Source organism: Mesoplodon densirostris, chromosome X (assembly GCF_025265405.1).
Source record: "Mesoplodon densirostris isolate mMesDen1 chromosome X, mMesDen1 primary haplotype, whole genome shotgun sequence".
NCBI lineage: Eukaryota > Metazoa > Chordata > Mammalia > Artiodactyla > Ziphiidae > Mesoplodon > Mesoplodon densirostris.
Genome location: NC_082681.1, coordinates 93,418,840 through 93,434,934, shown reverse-complemented (window position 1 = coordinate 93,434,934; position 16,095 = coordinate 93,418,840). Strand labels below are relative to the sequence as shown.

The 16,095-nt window shown below is 43.1% G+C and overlaps 1 protein-coding gene and 1 non-coding gene across 6 annotated transcripts in view; one reads left to right on the top strand and one right to left on the bottom strand.

The window, feature by feature from the left end:
- SHROOM4 (shroom family member 4) overlaps positions 1-16,095 on the bottom strand; it is a 214,901-nt gene that overhangs the window by 55,589 nt on the left and 143,217 nt on the right. The gene's annotated exons all lie outside the window — the stretch shown is intronic.
- Positions 9,943-10,046, top strand: LOC132482844 (U6 spliceosomal RNA). Its single transcript, XR_009531005.1, has one exon. It is a non-coding gene; the product is annotated as a U6 spliceosomal RNA (small nuclear RNA).

The following is a 16,095-nucleotide window of genomic DNA, read 5'->3' as shown; positions in this document are numbered from 1 at the left end:
GCAGGGAGGCTCAAGGCACTAGAAGACCTTGTGGGGAGGCACCTGCTCCAGAGTTTCACACACAAAACCATGATGCTAGAAATCTCTCCAGCGGCTGTTACCCAGAAGTCATCCATTAACAACGATTTATAAAGCATCTCACAGAAGTGCTATGTACTAGTATGGGCTAGGTACCATGTGTATCTACCATGTACCACATTTCTAGGCACTGTGGATACAGTGGAGAGCACGGCACCTCTCTTAGTTTGGGCCCTTCTTCCACATCCAGCATTCCTGAAGTTGAGTGCACCAACCATCCAGTCTCTTACTGAATTCTACTGAGCCTTCTTTTACAGTATCTCTTTGGCTTTTCCTCTTTCTATCTCTCCCCCAGCCCCCCACCACTATTTTCATTGAGGCTATTCCACATAATCATTTTTCTCCTCCACAGAGCCCGCCACCCACAGCTCCTGTTCTAGCCTTTAACACTTTGTGTCCAAAATGCTGTGTTATTCTGCCAGCCAGTCTCACCTTGTTCCACCTCCAGTCACTGCTTTTAGATCATATCATGTCAGACACCAATTGGATTGTGGCACTTTCCTATTCAAGAATCTTCACTGGCTCCCTATTTCTTAACCTGTCCTGCAGCAAATGTAAACTGGATCAGACTTTCAAAGCCCTTTATAAGCTGTCTTTACCCACCCAGCCCAACCTCTCATGTCTCGGTTCCAATCACACCCTGCAACCAGCTTTGTGCCTCTGCTTTCGGTTTTCTAGTAGAATCTAGCACAGGCTCTGGAATTGGCTCTTGGAATCCACCACTTAAAAGCTCTGTTGCTTGGGGCTTCCCTGGTGGCGCGGTGGTTGGGAGTCCGCCTGCCGATGCGGGGGACACGGGTTCGTGCCCCGGTCTGGAGGGATCCCACGTGCCACGGAGCGGCTGGGCCCGTGAGCCATGGCCGCGGAGCCTGTGCTCCGCAACGGGAGACGCCACAGCAGTGAGAGGCCCGCGTACCTCAAAAAAAAAAAAAAAAAGCTCTGTTGCTTTAGACAGGTGCTTTCACTTCTCAGAGCTCTAGCTTCCATGATAGTAAAATGGGGATAACGGTACCGAATTAATGGAGTTGTAAAAAAAATCAAATGAGACCATGAATGTCAACTGCCTAGAATAGGGTTTCAGTTGTTACTGTGAATGTTCCCTCTGCCTGGAATGCCCCCTCTCGTTTTGTTACTCTAAATCCAACCTGTTATTCAAGTTACTGCTCGAGTAATGTCTATTCCAGGGAGCTTGTCCTTAGTAATCTAGTCCCCACAATTTAGCCCATCATAATATAATGTTTGATATTGCTCATCATCATTTCATGTACATTAGTCTCATCCTACCAACTATACCAAGCCGGCAGGCAACGAGACAAAAACAAGTGAGACAGATCTACTAGGTTCATAGCCTAGCTACCATTTTGGATGTGTGATTCTGTGTAAGTCGCTTAACCTATCTGAGCTTTAGTTAGTTTTCTTATTCAAAAAAACCCAAACCAAAACAAAACAATAATCCTTACCTGGCTAGGTTATTGTGGGGATGAGAGAGAATATTCTCAAAGCATCTGGGACACATCCTGATGCATAACAAGTGGTCAATATGTAGTAGGCGCTATAGTAAGCATTGTCAGCTCAGACTTTTCCTTCTCGATCGTTTAAGAGTACTTCCACCCAGATTTGTCCATCCACTGTCAAGGTTCCACTAGCATCACTCCCTTGCCACACTTTGAAAGATAGCTTACAAAGGCTCCTACTCTCTCTAGGGTTTCTCCAGGAGTGGGAAACAACCCTAAAGGAGACAGAAGCAAGGCAGTGGGGGCTTTGGGACCACTGGGAGAAAAGCACAAGCTGCAGGGAGGAAAATCCCAGTGGAGGAACTGTAGCCAGAGCTGGAGCCTTCTAGCCCTAGATTAGGAAAGGAGAGGAAACTATCTATAGGGTCTAATACTTGGCCTATTATTATTCCTGAAGAGCCCTAGACTTGGAGTCAGGCCACACTCACATTCCAATCCTAGCAGTGTGACCTGGGGCAAGTCACTTCTCTCAGTTGTAGATTCTTTATCTGTAAAATGGAGACGATCACCATCCCTTACTCATGAGTTAAAGTCTGGATTAAATGCAGTCCCGTGTGTGAAATCACTCAGCATAGTGTCTGACGTACTATTAACTTAAAAAACCATAACACTATTAACTTAAAAAAAATAACACAGGGACCACTTACTGGGTACTTAAGATGTACCTGGCACTGCGCACTTTGCATGCATTAGCTGATTCATTCCTCACTCCAGCCTTTTCAGTAAGCGCTATTATTATGGCCCCTTTACAGATGAAGAAACAGAGACACAGAGAGCTGAACTGCTTTGCCAAGAACACACAGCTAGTAACCAGCAGTTGAGAATGAGGCTCAGGGCCTCCAACCCTTTTTAGGATACCACACAACCTCGCCTCCCCAAAGAGGGATCTATCTCAAAAAGCTTATACACCTAAGGCTTCTCCTAGCCATTCCTTCAAGAAGCAGTCAGAAAAGGGAAGTCTCAGTAGCCCTAAAGTTTAAACCATCCCCTCCTTAGGCAGTGGGGAAAGAGGATGGGGAGAAATAAGCACAGAGGTAAGAAAATGCCAACCACCAACCATGTAGCTCCAGGCCTAGCTGTGGAGGCAACAACCCCTTTCTCCTAAGGCACTATCATTAAACACACACCCTATCATTCATTACCCCCAAATTCCTTTCTTAGGAAGCAAAACAGGATATTGAAGAAAGAAAGCCAAAGGGGGAAGAGGGAGCAGCAGCCATGATTGCCATGGCTACCAGTAGTACCTACCATGGAAGTTGCCCAGGATGGGGAGATGGCTTAGGAGAGAGCTGGTTATCCAGCCAGCTCAGATGCTCCTCAACAACCCCTCCAGCCAGCCCCCTGGGCTTCTTTCTGCAGGCTGGATCCTCCTTTAGCAGAAACCCATCTGCCTTCCTTTAAGTCCTCTTGACAAGAGGGGCCATCAGCCCAAGCCCCTGAGTGTGATTCAAGGGGCTCAAGCACAGCCAGGTCCCAGTTCCAAGAACAGAAAGGAGTAGCACTGAAGGCAAGGTATGGCCATCAGCCTGGTTGGGCCTAGAGGAGGCCACAGCCTTAGGGAATGAAAGCCAGTGTCAAGAGCTGGATAGGAGTGAAGACGCTGCTCCAGAAACCAGCCAGCACCCTGGTGGCAAAGGGAAGGATGAAAGGCAGCTCCAGCAGCATAAACAGCCCCCCTGTTCCCTACTCCAGCCTCCTCTGAGCCCTGGCCCGCCCCCTTCCACAGCTCAGAGGCCAATAAGGAAGCTGGGCCCCCAGCCACTGCTAGAACTCAGGAAAGGAGCAAGGAAATGATGTTTGGGAAAGATAAAGCGGGTGTCTAAAAAGAATTTTTAAAAATACACGTAAGTGAGAGAGAAAAATACCCCAGACACATACACTTAAAAGAATTCCTGTGCTTCCTGGACTGGGTTGACCCCACCCAGCCATCTCCGCAGGTCCTCTGGGCCCCAGAAAAGGAAAGCCCAGATCAGCCAGGCCCAGCAGCCTCCAGGTCCAGAAAAGCAAGTAGCACTACAGCTGATTTTACATAGATGGGGGCAAGTAACCTAGAGATCTCCCAAGATGAATGTCCTGCTGAGATAGAAAGATTCACAAACCATTCTGGGCTGTATTTTCAGGGTCTGCACGTCCCACAGGCACCTAAGCAGACCCAAAGGAAATTGCATTTCACACCAGAGACTCCAACTCCAGAATAGTGCTGCTTGGAGTAAGCATCCCTGCCTCTGCCATGATTTTGCTCTGACCTCTGGCAATTTACTCCCCCTCTATGGGCTTCTGTTTCCTTTCTGCAAAATAAAACATTAAAGTCTATTGTCACAAACAACCCGTCCAACTATGGCATGCTCTGACGTAATAGTCCCAGGCCCGAGCCTGGGGGTCCACATGATGTCCTCAATGACCTACGCAACAGCCAGAACCCAGAGCAGCCCCACAGGAGTTTGTTGCACACACTAAGCCCAAGCTCAGGCATCAGAATTTGATTTCTCTTGGGGATTTAGAGTTAGGGTTTTCCCTTCATAATATTCCTGGATCCCCACTCCAGTTTCCCTTGGCCTCTGGTCCCGATTCCAGCCATTTCTGGCCCCTGAGAGGGTTTATGTGAGCTTCCTCAGGACAAGAAGGATGTCAGGACCTTCGCTTTCTAGGGAAATCATGCCGGGAGGCACCTTCCCCTCTCTTCCCTCTGTACCTCCTAGGGAGGTTTGGGTGGACTTTTGTCTGTTCCACAAAAGGCAGGTGCCAAAGCCCTCCTTTGGTAGTTAGAAGTACTGTAAGGGGGAAGTTTGGGGATTTTATGTGCATGTGGATCTGGCTTGGAGTCTCAGCTTTCCCACCCACTAGTTGTTTGGCCTTGGGCGTGTCACAGAGCCTCAATTTCCTCATCTGCAGTGCAGGCCTGGCATGTGATAGGCATTCAATAAATGATATCCATTATTAATATGATCCTCTACCCAAATAATAATGGGAAGGGTATTGTTAGTGGCTAGAAAAAGAATGTCTTCAAGCCAGATGAAGAGGAGAGCAAAAGGACTAATTGAGAGAATGTTCAAAAGCCAAGCCTAGTTCTCTAGAGTAGCACTCCTTAAACTTCAGTGGCCAGACTAACCACCTGTCCATCTTGAATCAGATTCTGATTCAGTAGCTCTAGACTGAACTCCAGATTCTGACTTTCTAACAAGCTCTAGAGTGATGGTGATGCTGCCAGTGTGATAACCACATTCTGACGATACACTAGGGAATATAATACCTTTAGTGTTCACAGTACACTAGGGAATGGCCCCTGGTCTGAAACAGCATCAGAATAAACAGTCCCTTCTAATGTCATTATTCAGGCCTGGGTACCCAGCCTTCCCTAATCTGGTCGCCAAGTGCCTTCCTCCCTCCACTCAGTAACCCAGTCCATAAAAATGCTTCCCTGACCCCCCATTTCCTAACAAAATAAAGAATAACAAATTTCATAGCAGTCTGGCCCTGTCAGTGGCCAGGTGGGCTGAGGAAGTTTTGATTAAAGGTGCAAGCACGTTCTTGGGACTGGCTCAGGTAGGGAGGCAGGGTGTAAGCATGACAGTTGGGTAGTCACCAGAGGAGGTGATATGATGGGCAGATGGGCACAGATAGCATATACTGAAGAAATCCTTGGGCAGAGGATGATTAGAGAGGAATGTAAGCAGTTTGGCCAGTTTGGGATTTAGAAAGGAGGCTGGGAGATGGGGTGGAGGTAAAAGAGGTACCCGCTCACTTAGCAGGGCTAAGTTCCAGACAGCATGAGCAACTATCACCTCCTATGTTCAGGGGAAGGAAAAGATGACTGCTTCTTTTCCAAGTACTAAGAGGATAAGAACTTGGCGTGGCTGCAAAGAGGGTGAGTACGTGCAGGCAGAAGTGGAAGATCTGTCAGAAGCTGGCTCCCAGAAGAGGCCTCATAAAGGCTGTTGTGAGAGGTGAGGGGAGGGAGGTGGACCAATTCTAGAAGGAGTCAACCTCTGGCTGCTGTAGTGGGGTGTCACCCCAATACCTTCCGACAGCACTACCAGTCTCTGAGCCTGGCTCCCAGCAGACCCCTCAAGAGCTACTTGGAGGGAGGAAGGTAGAGGGCAAGCAGAAAGAGAACCGTGGCTCTGATCCAACCCAGGGCAAGAAGAAAAATATGGCCCCTGTTGCTTGGGGTTATGCTTAGCCTGAGGTCTGGCCCATAACCTACTGCAGGCTCTTTCCTTTTTTGAAAGTGTTTAGATAAGGAGAAGCACAAAAGAGTGTCCTTGATTAACTCCGTTTACTTTCTGTGGCTCTTCCAGCCTCCCCCACCCCAAAACAGCGCATTCCACCTGCCCCACATGAAGGAATCCATGCTCATTCTGGCCCGCTCAGCAGGAAGGGAAGCCCGCACACAGCTGGTGGACAGAACAATGTACGGCTTGTTTATCTGACAGAAGGAGGCAAAAGTCGCTTGATCACTGTACAGGGATATAGAGCTGTGAAGGCCTCCTCACACCCTCACACTGTTACCTGGGGGACCCTGCAACCTGGTGATCTGGAGACCTTCCTTATACAGACCCAACCAAGGGAGAACATGTATGTGTATGTAAATGTGTGAATGTATATGTCTGTGTACATGTATGGGTATGTATGTGTGTATCTGTGTGTATATCTATGTGTATGTGGCTGTATATATGTATGTATAATTTAAAAGAGAACTTTTAGGACAAGGCCTTTCTTGTCAGTTGGGGAGCTATAATTTGGGTCATCTGAGATACAGGTACTTTACATAGAAGGGACTACCTCCCCTCACCTCTCGGAATAGCCAGGTCAAGTTCTTTCATGTAAACCTGATGGATCCCCCTCTCCAGCCTCCACCTCAGGATCCATTCATGGCTTAAAGGAAACCCAGGGTAGTGAATAAGAAAGGAAAGGGATGTTGGGGTGGGAGTAAAGACTCCCTGAAATGCTGTGCTGCGTGTCAAGGGGTGTCTTGTGGCTTTCCAAGTAAAGAGCAATACCCTCATCTGGCTAGGGCCTTTACACTTGACCTTTTGCTTTCATTTCTCCACTTTTAAACATTGGAATGTTTAAAACACAGGGACACCTCTTTTTCTAAAGAAGGTTGGCACGAAGCAATCATATGAATGATGTGGGAGAGCTTTGCAAATATTAGGGGCTAGAAAAATGCTTAGTAGTTTAGAAACACAGTACTTGGAATTCTCTTTCAGAGTGGGCTGTAAAGCATACTCTATCTACGTATAGTCTGATAACAAATACCCATCATAGACTATTTCTTGTCAATGATCCCAAAGGCAAGGAGGTGGATGGTGCATATTTCACAGCTTCTAGAAGCAAGGGGAGCAAGTCAAGAATCTGAATAACAAAGAGGGCTTTTCTCTCTTCCCTTATATACAAAAGCTAAGGGTGCAACACCAGAGGCCTGAGGGAGACTTCAGAGGAGCACATAGGGAAAATGATAATAGGTTCACAGAACCCCATCTGTTGAGTCAGCTTCTGCTGTGATGCCCAATTTCCTAAATCAACACCCAGAGTGATAAAGAAGGTGGAGGATGTTTGTCCTCCAGCTCCAATTTCTATCAGTAATATTTGTAGCATCCCTTGGGAAGAAGGTTACAGGAATAATATAAGATTTCCTTTCTTTTCCCTTTCAGCCAAATACCTCCTTCAGCTCAAATTCAGTACTGGAGTACCAATTTTCAGCAAAGTGATGGACTCCACAAAAGTTTTGCCTAAAGTCAAGTCTCAAAACCTTTAGAATTGCTTCTGGCCACTCCCTGAGTCATCTCCACTACTAAAGGCATGAAGCCCAAAGACAACGTCCAATAACAGTGAGGACCTAAATAGAACCAGGAGAACCTACTCACTCTGCTTTGAGCAAACATGACAATGAGGAATGGCCAATGCTCAGCAGAGCTGGAGCACAGTGAGCAAGGTAGACAGTACAGGGCCATGAGGTTGGGGAAGTGCCAAGGCCAGATCATGGAGTTTCCAAAGGCCAAGATAGGAAGTTTGTGTCTTATTCTCAGTGTAGTGGGAAGTAAGTTACTGGAGGTTGTTAAGCAGAGGACTACCATGATCTAAGTTTTATAAACATCTCACTTGGCTGATAGATTTAGGCAGGACAAGAGTAGAAGCCAGGGAACCAGTTTAAAAAGGCTCTCATAGGTAAGAGATAATGGTGATTTGTTCTAGGGAGGAAGCAGTAGGGGTAGAGAAAAGAGGTTTGATTAGAGGTATCTTGAGGTAGAGCTTACAGTATTTGTTGATGGATTGGCTGTGGACAGTGAGGGAAAAAGAAGAATAAGCCATGACATTTGGGTTGTCTGGTATCTGTACCTTCTTAGCACAGAATTCATTCCCGAAACTGAGTCATTAGTAGTTCTTAAAAAAAAAGTTGGCAGTCTTTACCATTCTTTTATTCAAGCATTTATGGAGCTCCTATCTACATTTAACGTGCTTGGAGAGGTACTATGGAACATGCCAAAATGAAGAAGATATAATTCCTGCGCTCAAGAAATTTATAGTGTGGTAGGGGGTGAATAAAAATAGCTAAGTAACTAAACAGGGCAGAATATCGTGTCATAAAGGAAATGCTAACAAAATGAGAGTTTATAAAAGGAGAACAACAAGGATTTACTGTACAGGGAACTATATTCAATATCTTGTATAACCTATAATGGAAAAGAATCCAAAAAAAGAACCTACACATACATACATACATATCCAAATCACTTTGCTGTACACCTGAAACTAATACCACCTTGTAAGTCAACTATATTTCAATAAAAATTTAAAGCCACTCATGTAATAAAAACATTATTAAGCAAGCTTCCTTAATTTTTTGTTGAAAACACTATAAAATTGCTGTCTAAAACCAGACAATGAGGAAAAAAAGGGGTAAGTACAGCTGATTGAATCAAGGAAGACTTCACAGAGCCTCTGATTTTGAAGACTCAGGACAATTTCAGCTGGAGGAGACTGGGGAAGAGGTCATGCCAGGTTTTGCAAAAACAAGAGTGGATAAAGCAGGAATATGCTGAAGGAAGAACACAGTTTCTGTAAGGCACACAGGAAGTAAAATTAGAATGATGCAACAACACGGTGGGCCTTAAGTGTCAGGATAAAGCATTTACTTTACCAATAGCCGAGAGAGAGGCTTTGGAGGTTCCAGGATAGGAAAGCAACATGGTAAAAGCATATGTTAGGAAGGTTATTCTCAGAGCCACATGTAGAATGAATTATATGGATAAATACTGAAAGCATAGTGAAGTGAGTAGGCTAGTGTAATAGACATAATAAAAGGTAGAAGTAGAGCAATGACAGTGAGGGTGGAGCAGAAGGGAAGGATGTGAGAAAGGACATAAGAGACAGAATCAAGAAGCTTGGACTACTAATTAAATATGGAGTAGAAAGAGGAGTTAAGGTGACCATGAAACGCCTAGGAGAATGGTGGTATCACTAATCCAGATAGGGAAGTTGAGAGCCAGAGCTGGCTTCAGGAGTCATGAGTTTGATTTTAGACATGAGAGTGTTTGATATGCTGTCAAATATGCTAACACATATATATGGAATCTAAGGGGATAAAAAAAGATCATGAAGAACCTAGGGGTAAGATGGGAATAAAGACACAGGCCTACTAGAGAATGGACTTGAGGATATGGGGAGGGGGAAGGGTAAGCTGGGACAAAGTGAGAGGGTGGCATGGACATATATACACTACCAAACGTAAAATAGATAGCTAGTGGGAAGCAGCCGCATAGCACAGGGAGATCAGCTCGGTGCTTTGTGACCACCTAGAGGGGAGGTATAGGGAGGGTGGGAGGGAGGGAGACGCAAGAGGGAAGAGATATGGGAACGTGTGTATGTGTATAGCTGATTCACTTTGTTATAAAGCAGAAACTAACACACCATTGTAAAGCAATTATACTCCAATAAAGATGTTTAAAAAATGTAGATAGTCATGCCCAGCAAGCAGCTTGACATCTGGGCTGCAGTGCCAGAAAGAGGTTAGGGCAGGGTATGGACATGTGGTCATTATCCACAGAGAGAAGGTAGCCGAGGCTGTCGCAGTGGATGTGACTGCCCACAGTAAATGCGTGCAAAGGAAAGAGGGTGGGTGACATATCTCTACAGAACAGCTACAGAGGAAGAAGAGCTAATCAAAAATACAAAACAATAAAATGCCATTTTCAATGATATTGGCAATACATTTTTTAAACTAAGTGTCAGCAAAGTTGCAGGGGAAAAGGCATTCTTATACATTGCTGAATGGGAATGGATTGGGTATACATTTGCTAGAGGGAAACTTGCCATATGTCATCAAGAGACATAAAAATGTTCCTACTGTGCTTGCTTTAGCTGACATATACTAAAATTGGAACAATACAGAGAATATCAGCATGGCTCCTGCACAAGGATGACATGCAAATTTGTGAAGCACTGCTTGTTTTTTCTGAAATTAGACAGTGGTGGTGGTCATACAACCTTGTAAATATACTAAAAACCACTGAATCTCATACTTAAAAGTAGTGAATTTTATGGTAGGCGAATTATATCTGTTTTTAAAAATGTTCCTACCTTTAATCTAATCTTTCCATTCCAAGGATTCTATCCTAAGAGAGCAATTAGAGGTGCACACATTGATTTATGTACATGAAGTGTCATCGAATGCAGGGTTATTTATAATGTAAAATTAGGAATATCCTAACTGTTCAACATTTAGGAAGTTAGGTGAAGTACTGTATATCTACAGGAAGGAATAATAGTCTGCCATTACAAAAGTGAAAAAACAGTGTACAAACCTGTATGTAGTACCAGCCCAATTCAAAAAAATATATATCCATACACATATATTCATGTATAAGCATACGCATATTAAAAGGCTGAATGAAAATGTACCAATATCTTACCACTAAGTATTTAGCTCTGTGTGGCAGAATTAAGGGTCATGTTAATTCTTTATACCGTTAGAAAATTTCAAAGTTTTCTACACTACACATGTATTAGTTTTGAATGAGAAAAGGTTTCCAAAGAAAAAGGACACCCTTCTACACAGACATATCATTTACCCTGGCAACTGTCTAATACAACTGTCTGACACATTCCTAAGTTAGAAATCTGCAATTATACTTATGATTCCACTTAACTCTTTCAAACATCTGGATTTTGCCCTCAGGGAAATCAGCTCAGAGCCCACCAACCTAGCAAAATGGTTTCCCCAACAAATGCTTTCCTGCTTGGCAGTGGATTCCTCTGTTTATGCTACTAATTAAAAAAAATTCCATCTGACAGTTTTTTACCCCAATGTCAGCACTAGTTGCTGTTCTTTGCTGTGAGAGGTGGCCAGGGCTGGAAGAACGAGGGGCAAGTTGAGAAGAGGCCAGTCAGAGGAAAAGGGAGGTCAAGTCAAGGTCAGCATTATGGCCATGCCCAGTGGGTTAAAATTTTTTTTTACTACTCAGGGCCTTCTTGGCTTTAGTTTTTCCTAGGCGCCTGATGGACTTGGTGGGACAAAGTTGTGTGGAGAGGGGACAAAGCACAGGAAAATCTGCTGGGGGGGTGGCAGCAAGTACTATTTGTGAAGCCGTTTAACTGCTAATATTTACAGCTCACAAAGAACTTTCATAGACACCATGCTATTTAATCCTTCCAACAACCTTATAAACTCCATGTTAGAAAAGAAGAAACTCAAGTTCAGAGGTGAAGTAAATCATACAAGGCTTGAATCCAAGTTCTTTGCTTCCAAATTCCTGTGTTTTTTTCCCTAAACAGTAGTTCTCAAAGTCTGTCAAATAGATCAGCATCAGCATCACGTGGGAAATTTGTAAGAAATGAAATTCTGGGGCCCCACTCCAGACCTTTTGAATCAGAAACTCTGAGAGTAGAGCCCAGCCATCTGAATTTTAACAAGACTGCCAAGTGATTCTGATGCATGCTCAAGTTTGAGACACATCACTCTAAAGAATGCTATCATACATTTGAAAACAGATTTTCAAATGGCTTCTTTAAAATACTGGCTGCTGCTGGTTTGACTTATGTGGGGTCTTGTCTTCCAAGGGAGCCTGGGAACCTTCCTTCAACTTCCAGTGGCTATGTACACAATAGAGGGCAGCTGCTTGAATAGAATTTGGACTCCAGGGGCAGGAACATTCTACTTCATGGTGAGGCGCATCCCAGAACCAAGAGGGCAGTTCCCACATCACAACTTCCCATGTTGAGTGGAGATATGAGCTGGCAAGCAGCTGCCATATATCTGTCCCCCTTGCTGAAGTTTCTCTTCATAAAGCTTTCACATGGTTTCACAATGCTCCACATGAGCCGCTGAGAAATTCCCTGTTCTGATATATTTACGTTTACGAAACTCTAGTTCATCAAGCTTTTCATTTCTTTGGATTTCAGTTTGGTTTTCTAATGGATTTGGAAGCAACAATTTAGAAAAAAAATAGACAGCAATTTGAACAAAATTATTTTCCTTCTGGGGAACCTGGACTCCCTACTCCCGCCTCCCCAACCTACTCCCTACCCTATTTCCTCACTGCAGGTAACTGTTCTTTCTCTCTCTCTCTCTCTCTCTCTCTCTCTCTCTCTCTCTCACACACACACACACACACACACACACACACACACACACACACACACACAATCATACACATTCCTTCCCCATGGGATGGAAAACAAACAAATCAGCATTTTTTTGTAAAATTGGACTTGATTTATATTGGATTTTAACTTTTGTCAAGGTGATGTTTATAAAATTGAAACAAAACCCATACATGGATATGGATTTAATTTGAAAATGCTAAAGCTGAAAGACAGAATCATGGACTGAAAATTATAAAGTTTTCAAAATTCTAGGAGTGAACAGAATTTGTTGTATTTCCCCTTCTACACAGGTACTTGCATTGAATTCATTCCTTTATTTATTCATTCATTGATTCTTTCATTCATTAGTTACTGAGAGCCAAGAAAGCACTGTTCAAGGTGCTGGGGACAAACCAATGAATAAAACAGACTAGACAGACCTCAGGGGGCTCAACTCAATAAATATATAATATGACAGGTAGTGCTAAGTGCTATGAAGACAGAGAAAGCAGGGTAAGGGGTAAACTGTCAGACAGGGCTATGTGAGGGCCAATTCTATTTTAGAGTGTGGTCAGGGAAGGCCTCTATTAGGAGGTGATATCTGAGCAGCGACTTAAAGTCAGGGAAGGAGCCAGGCGAATATCTGAGGGAAGAATGTTCTAGGCAGAGGCATCAGCCAGGGCAGTGGTCCCAAGATAGGATCAGCTTGCCATGGTCCAAGAACCATGAAAGCCAGTGTGGCTGGAGCAGAATGAACAAGACAAAGAAGGTTAGGAAATGAGGTTGGGGAAGGAGCCAAGGGCCAGGTGAGTGGGTCATTGTAAGGACTTGGATTTAATTGTAAGACTGATGGGAATAAATGTGTCTATCATGTGTTTAACAGGTGCCAAAGAGTCTTAAAAAGTCTACACTATGATCCTTGCTCTCAAGAAGCTTCAATCTGTCATCCATTTAGGGAAACAAGCCAGAATTACAGGAGACTTGAAAAGGGGTGGGGATTCTTGCTGACTCATATATACTTGTTCCTAATACTAACGAGCCATCTTTAGTAGAAAAGAGCTCCAAAGGAGAAAAAGGCCTGCCTCCTATGCCAATTTGAAAAGATTCTTCCACGCCATACTTTAGGCATCTTTATATCAAAAGCACTTATAGTGTTCACTATGTATTACAAATATTAAAACATTTAATACTCATAACAACCCAATGAAGCAGGTGCTACTCACCTCCATTGTGCAGAGAGGAAAATCAGAGGTTTGGAGAGGTTGAGTAACTTGCCCAAGATCACAGAACTACAAAGTCACAGAGATCGTATTCAAACACAGGCAGCCTGGCTCCACAGCCCATGTTCTTAACCACTATTCTAACCTGCCTCACCTACAGGTAGAGATAGAAGGATGGGAAGGGTGGCATGATGAATCTACAATTGAGAATAAAAGAAAAAGTCTCCCAGATGTCCTGGGTGACCAAGAAGAGTTCTGGGGCCTATGGGAGACCTGGGGAGAAGACTGAACTAGCTGGGGAGAGAGCTAGAGAAACAGGCTGCAGGATACTGCATCCATGTTGGGAGTCCATGAGGAATGTGAATGCACAGCATTCAGACAGGAGTGCTTTGATAGTGGAGACATTTCCTGTGGGAAACTGAGAGGCCATGGGACTTTAGGGTATCCTAACCTGCCTAGTACAGAATACATAATGTCTAATAGCCGGCAGCCAGAAAAACCCACATAAAGGAGGTCATGCTTGAGGTCTGGTCTTGAAGGAAGGGTAGGAATTGACCAAGATAAAACATACTTCTATAGAAGGAGTAGTATGTAAAAATCATGGAAATGTGAGGAAAAAATAGTGTCCTGAAGGTAGGGTGTATGAGGAGGGGTGGTGGGAGGTAAGGCTAGAGAGGCAGGCTGGGCCAGAACACAGAAGACCCAGGTTGCCATGCTAATGAGTTTGGACTTTTCCCACAGGCACTGGGGAGCCAGTGAAAAACTGTAAGCATGACAATAGCAGAATCAGATTTGCATTTTGGAAAGATGTATCTGCTAACATTTTTAGGGAGAAAAGAAGCAGGTGTACCAGTTAGGAAATGAATGTTATAGTCCAAAGTGATCTATGATTCAGGGCTAGAGTGGCAAGGCAGATTTGAGGCTTGTCTGAGAATGGTCGAGGAGGTAGAACCAATAAATCTTGGTTCCCAGTTGGACAAAATGTGAGGGGTAGAGGCAGGAGCCCAGAGTGTCTGCCATATTTCTCATTTCAACAAATAATTGAGCCTGTCACCAAGAAGAGTGGGGAGGGAAATTAGTCAAATTTTGGACAAGTCGATTTTTAAGTTTTTATTTTTTAAAGCAATACTTGCAAAAGGTAAACCATTCAAACAGTACAAAAGCATATACAATGAAAAATGAGTTCCCCACACTCTGGGGGAAACCATCATTAACAGGTTCTTGTTTATCCCAGAGCAGCAGTATGGCATAAACATAAGCTCTGGAACCAGACTGTCTAGATTTGAACCTGCCACTTCTGGCTGTGTGGCCTTGGGCTAGTTATTTAATATCTCTGCCTCACTTACATTATCTGTAAAATCGGAATTATAATAACAGAATACAAAAAAAAAACCATACTAGAATACTGTTCAGAACCTTGCTGTTAGTGTTTAACAATATATCTTGGAGTTAATTTTGTATCTGCATGTAATTTTTCACAAATTTTTAATAACCGCCTAGTGTTGCACTTGTGTGACTTTTTCATAGTTTATTTAACCTTTACCCAATTAATGAAAATTAAGGTTGTTTCTAATTTTTTGTTAATACAAATAATGCTGCAATGAATATCTTTGAACATCTCTTTACACACATATATGATTATATCTGTTAGATAAATTCCTGTAACTGGAATTCTGGTTCAGAGCATATGAATGTTTAATTGTGATAAAGTCTCCTGAAATCCAAAGAGGTTATGCTAATTTGCATTTCCACCAACAATGTATTAGAACAGTGCTTTTCAAACTTTCATGTGCAAACAAATCACCTAGGGATCTCGTTAAAATGCAGATTCTGATTTAGTAGTTCTGGGATGGGGCTGCATTTGTAACAAGCTCTTAGTTCATGCAGATCCTGCTTGTTCAAGGGTCATGCTTTGAGTAGCAAGGTATATAGCAGGGTGTAAGAGTGTGCATTTCTCCACATGCTTGCCCAAAATTGTATATTACATGCTGTGATTTTTGCCATTCTGACTGGTGAAAGTTGTATCTTAAGGTGAGAGTTGTTGCTTAAATTAACCTATATTTCTTTAATTATGAGTGTTGTTGAGCATCTTTCTGTTTATTTTTATAAGCCAATTTTCTTTTTCCTTGGACTGGCTGTTTAGGTCCTTTTTTCCTCTTTTTTTAATAATGGTTTATGGGTATTTTTCTAAGTGATTCTCAATCTCAAGAGCTCGTTATATATACAGGGAACCAGCCCTTTCCCATATCAGATGCAAATCCTTCTTCCCAGATTTTTGTCTTTGGATTCTGTTTCTGTATTTTTGTGGTGTTGTAAATTTTAACTTTCATGTAGTCAAATTTAACAATTTTCTCCTTTATGGCTTCCTTTGTGTCTTGCTTAGAGAGACCTTTAATACTTAATAATAAAATCATATATTAAAAAGTCTAAATTATGGCTTTGGATCAATTCCTAGGCTCAATTATGGTCCATTGATCTGTATTCATGTGGTAGTACCAAACTATTTTAATAACTCTAGTTTTATAATATGTTTCAACAGGACTGGTTCCTTTCTCCCTTATCACTCTTCTTTTTCAGACCTTTCGTGACTAATCTTACAGATTTATATTTCCATATGTACTTTAGAATCAGCTTGGGCATGTTGAATTATGATATGTTTGGGAGACAACTTGGTGGCAAAGTGTAACATGCAGTTGAAA